Source organism: Sciurus vulgaris (assembly GCF_902686455.1).
Source record: "Sciurus vulgaris genome assembly, chromosome: 3".
NCBI lineage: Eukaryota > Metazoa > Chordata > Mammalia > Rodentia > Sciuridae > Sciurus > Sciurus vulgaris.
Window position 1 is genome coordinate 175,552,174 of NC_136463.1, and position 5,515 is coordinate 175,557,688.

A 5,515-nucleotide genomic window follows, 5' to 3' on the forward strand; every position below is an offset into this window, starting at 1 on the left:
CACAATGGGCTCTGGTTTCCTACTCACATCTCCCGGTGTTTACAGTAGCCTACCAGGCCACCTGAATACAATGACTTCTTTAAAACAAGTCTCAAAACTTGAACCCTTGCCAGGGTCCCACCCCCTTGGTCTTTTGTATGTTGTTTTTGAACTTTTTATGCTAGGACATGCAGAGAAAGTATTTTACCTAAATAAAAAAGTAAGTACTGGCTACACTGCAGAGTTTGAAACTAAAAAGTTGTTGAGAAACAAAATCACCCTTGATTCATACAAACTCTGGAAAAAGAGATTTAGAAATCAATAATAGTAATTGCTTATATCTGTTGAGGATCTACTAAGTAGTCATAAACTGTTTGAAAACTTCATATTAACAGGTTTTATCATCCTACAAACTTAAAAAGAAGGGAATATTAGTCCCCAGTTGCTGATAAAGAAATTGGGTCATAGAAAAGCTGTTGAGTAACTGGCCCACAGTCTCTCAACTAAGAAGTGGCCATAGGAATTTGAACTCAGGAACTTCAGAGGTCCACATCCTACACTATCCCCCTGGGGCCCACAAGGCCCAGCCCAGATTTTATTCCTACTGGTAGGGAAAGAATGTCTCAGCAATTTCTACTTGACACGTTTGTGGGAGACTGTGAGCTGCTGAATCTTAAATTGAATGATCCTCGTTAAGAATATTGTCAAGCTTCAAACAAAATCTGCTAATGTGTTCTAAATAGCAATTCAAAAATAATTTGCTATTCTAATAGCTGCGCTTCTTTAAAGATGTGGACAGGCACGTTTTTCTAAATGTAATTCTTCTTAAAAGAAGCAATTTATCAACACTATAATGGAACACAGTGTGACTTTGCTTTTTATAAATTAAGAAACTTTTCAGATGAAAACTATACCTTGCTTTTTGATTTTATGTATGTGAATTCCTTTAGTAGTATAATAACCAATTTTAAAGTGAAAAATTGTCACCCAAGGACAGGAATAATTTCTATTCAGATTTACTTTTAAGTCTATATACAATGCTAATCATTTGAATTTCATAACTCTCATGCCGTCTTTATTGGAAAAATATGTATACAGTTTATAACAGATAAATTGCTTTTCAATTACCATGCACAACTCAGTAATGAACTTCTTTTTACTTCAATTTTCAAAAAAATCATTAGAGTATTTTTTGAAGGTGTTAGCTGTAAGGAATTCCCGGCTTCCCCCACCACCTGTCAATCTGTGTTAGCCCGCCTCTCACGTTACAGGAATTTCCGGCTTACTTTGCTTCCTGCCTCCAGCATTACGTCCTAATATGTCATTGGTCCGTCAGACAGTCTGTAAGAATTCTTCTCCTCCATTGGTTCCTCTCAGCCCGCGAAATTCCTATGTCTGAGACGAACCCTGCGCCATCTTCTTCTCTTCTTTTCCCCTTTCCCCCGTGCAGACGTGAATTCGTCTGTGCAAAATAAAGGGTTCCTGGTATGAGACCTGTATCTGTGGAGCGTTTCTGGGAGCTAGCGACAAACCATAACTGCCCCTTTTTCACAACCTAACATTAGCTCTTGAGTTTTTCTTTTTTAACTCTTAATTCATGTCACATGCTGACATTTAAATATAATAACTTTCTCATCCCTTGGTATAAACCCCTCTCCTCTCCTCCTGTCCTTTCACTTACTGTGCTGGATCGCTTTAGATAGAACCATGACTTTTACAACAGTTTTTGAAATTCTGGAAATAATAGAAATAATTCTAAAGTTTAGAGGAGAATTTTACACCCTTAACACAAAACATGTAGTTCAGGCAAGTGTTTAAGCTCTTACGTAGGAAACATTTTCAAAAACATTTTTATCCCTCTTGGGGTTATCGTTTTGGTGGGGATTTTTAAAATTTCATTAATCTTTGGCATCCAAAAGGTTAAGAACGTGCAGTGGGGAGGCTACCTGGGCAGTGAATTCTCCGGGAACACTATGAAATCCTGACCCTCGGGTCACTGACACCCCCGCCGCTCATCACAAATGCCGGATTCTCAGCTGTGCTCCACCATGACCTTAAATTTTGCAGAAGCTTCTGTGGAAGACACAGACGAGAATACTCAGGGGAGCCATCTGCTTTGGTTCTCAGCATCTGGGCAGCTGACATGTGGTTCTCTACCTTCTTGTCCCTAAATTTGGCAAGGATGGCCAGGTTTCTGTCAGGCGTCGTTCCTGGACAGCAGCCAGGTGATCCAGTCTCACAGCAAAGTGGGGTGGCTGGCGACAGGTAGTCCAAGGAAGTCGAAGAAATCAGCTAGCGATGAGGGTTTGCTGGAACCCATGGACTTCACAGGAATTCACCCCTTTCTGCCAGTCTCATAAGTACAGTGGGACATGCTAAAGCCCTGAGAGTCCCAACCCAGGCCCCAAGAAAAGTCTGAGGAACTTTCTTTTCATTTTTAACGTACAGCACTCGTCTACTTATCCCCCATCTTGAGAAGATGGCCGGGCACTGTGCAGATAGTGACTGTGCACTTTGGAGGAGCACCTTAAAGAATGTCACCAGTGTCACGATCCAGGGCACTGCAGGATGCCATGGAGCCACCTAGATGAGAGCCACAGGCAGCCTGGAGGAAAAGAGGCATCACTTAAGTCCTGACAAGTCTATGGCATCAGGCAGACAGGTAGGGCGCTCAGGTTGGCACTGATACCGCCGTTTACCGGTGACGAGTTCTGCTCCCTCTGATGTTGAAGTTTGAATGCTAGAGAAGCAACCAAGGCAAGCAGATCAAGCAGGTTTCATTTAAAAGTAGTGATAATACAGACTTCTCCCTCCCGAGGGGGAGAAGGGGGCCACAGCTGATGTTCTAGAATCCCCAGAAGTGAACACACCCTACATCTTTTATAGGTTAAGGTCTCTTGTTCTCCGGTTCTCTCCCCCCTTATCTCTCATTCCAACCTAGGTGACTAGGCCTGGTTTTGCAGGTGAGATGCATAAAGTGAGACGCGAATGGGCACAGGGAGGGCCAAAGTGATTCAGCCAGGCAGGGGCCCAGGGGGCATCAATTAGCAGCTCCTTGCCTGCAGTCCCTGACAGAGGCAGGTAAATTTAGTAATCAATGGGCTCCAGAGATCCTTGACATTCCGTTCTCCCAGGGTGGTCTCCAACTTCCAGAGGCAGATGGCTTTTATGGCCATCATTTCCTCGACCCAATCCCCTATTTCTACAATAACTGCCTGTCCCCAATTCTGGCTTCAGCACCCAAGAGAGAGGAAGCTGGTGGGAAGAGGAGCTTCAGGACCGCGAGCCACTGAAAGGAACTGGCTCGACCCACCATGGCTGGAGGGCGGCCGGCAGGCAGCAGAGGCTGGAAGGCGGCCAGTGGGCCTGGTCAGGAAGGGCCTCCCAAGCCACCAGGAAGGGCTGGGCTGTATTGTAACGTGAACAGAGCCACAGGGGACTTGGCTTAGAAAAAAAGGCAGTGCTTTGAGGAACCATGGACAGGAGGGACATGGGAAGCCAAAGGGCGGGCTAGTTACCTGGGCAGGTCTGGTGAGGACCGCTGGAGACAGCGGGCAGTCAGGAGTGAGGGTGAGGGCTGCAGTGTAGACCTGGTGAGTGGATGTCAGGGACACCAGAGTGAAGACATCCAGCAGCCCCTTCCCCTGTGACCTACAGGGGAGCAGCAGGTCAGAGGAGGTGGGCTGGGGAAACCCTGGCCTCGAAGCAGCCATGGGAATAGACGGGCTCCCCGGGAGGAGAATGCACAGGGGGAGGAGGGGAGGGAAGAGCATGGGACGCTGGGAGGACTCCGGGGACAAGTGACATTGAAGTGATGTTCTAGAGAAACATAGAAACGAGAGTGTGGTCCCAAGCCTGTGTGGGAGCTCGTGTCCGAGGCGCGAGGATTTGAGGCCATGGCTCTGGCTGGTCTCAGTCTCATCGCTTGTCACCTGGTCTTTCAGGATAACACCTGTGACTTATGACTCCTTCTCAATTAGGCAAACTCAGAAGAGGCACCGTGACTAAGCAGACCTCAGAGCCACGCCGACTCCGTTTCCTTTTCCCAAGAGAATTTAACTCTGATTCTCCATTTCTGAGCAGGGATCTGGCTCCGTGGACCTGAGGCAGAACTGAGAAAGAACTTTCAGTCCCTGACAGCAGCCTGTAACCCACACTGCAGGGTAGGCACCGAAGGGCTCTGTCATGGAGGGGGACCCTGGGCATCTCCCAAGGGACAAGAATCCCTGGGAGGTCGCAGGACTTTCCCAGCACCTTGTGGCTGGTTGCTGGCACGGCTGGGCTTTCTGGGTTGGGGACCATGCTCCCCACCACTGCTAAGGAGAGCAAGACACAGCCTCTGTAGCTACTGAGGCAAGATCCTTTGAGGTTCACAACACAAAAAAGGAAAGACGAAGGAGGGAGGATTATTCCCAGGGCCCAGACACATTCATGCCCCATGTCCTAGGCCCCTCTGCTTAGCGTGTATTCCACCATCCCAACCCTCCTTCCCCTAGCGTGCGCACACACACGCACACACACGCACACACACACACACACACACACACACACCCCAAAGGTGCTTGGGCAGGAACGGCAGCAAGCTGACGTGGGGGGGCCTGTGCACATCTTCTGCAGCTCAAGGCTTCTAGGGCAGGTGGGGGAGGGAGGAAGTAGCCCCAGAAAGCACCTTCCCTAAGCCCTTGTGATTCTTAGCTGCAACTTCTCTCCAGTTCCCCAGAGGACACCCCCTGCTCAGTCCCAAACAATGCTATCAGGTTCCTATGAAATTGCCATCTGTTTCCCCTTTGCCAGGACAATGCAGGCCAGGAGCTGATACTGGGGTTTTTACAGGTGCAGACAAAGGGAGTTTCCTCCTGACTGTTGTGGCCTCCTGCTGTGACTTGTTTCCCAGGCTCTGGCTGGTCATGGGAGCTGCAGGCCTGGGCCCTTCGCCTGCCTCTGCCGAGCATCCACTGAGGACCTGAAATCCCTTCCCTGCAGTTCCGTGGAAAGGATCTAATGAGTCCCAGTACCACAGAGGCCTTCCAGCCCTCCAGCGCCCTCATCTCAACTCGGGAGCTCACATTTCACATTGCTTTACCCACCCCAAATAAATCCAGGATGTGCAGCAGGGAACAAATACATAAGTCAGTGTCCATTATTTTTATGGAATACTATGAAATAAATGAGTGTATGGTATTTTTATGGGATACCATGTAGGCATAAAGAAATGGACAGAACTTCAGGAACTAGAGCTCACCGCATCCTGCCCTTCAGCCTTGCCCTCCCAAACAGACTGGAGAAAACTTCTCACCTATGTGTGGAAGGCAGATTCAAGACTGCTTATAGCTGAGCCCGCCCCCACCTGGGACCTGGCGCTGAGTCCCCCAGCCCACCCCCACACCCAGGACTGCAGCCTGTAGCTGAGCCTGCCCGCCTGCCCCCCTACTGCTGAGGGACACTGCGCCTGCCTCTGTGCTGACTCAGCGCGCAACCTCGCTGGGGCTCCCCAACTTCTTTGGAGGCTGGTGAATTATTCCTGAGGGTGTGGCCA

At 48.7% G+C, this 5,515-nt stretch overlaps 1 long non-coding RNA gene across 2 annotated transcripts; it reads left to right on the forward strand.

Moving 5' to 3' along the window:
- Nucleotides 1-3,447: 3,447 nt before the first annotated feature.
- On the forward strand, nucleotides 3,448-5,113 carry LOC306656299. Of its 2 annotated transcripts, none has more exons than XR_013762464.1 (3): nucleotides 3,448-3,647; nucleotides 4,063-4,142; nucleotides 4,813-5,113. It is a non-coding gene; the product is annotated as an uncharacterized lncRNA (long non-coding RNA). The 2 variants fall into 2 exon arrangements; XR_013762465.1 differs by having other exon boundaries at nucleotides 4,874-5,113.
- Nucleotides 5,114-5,515: the final 402 nt, after the last annotated feature.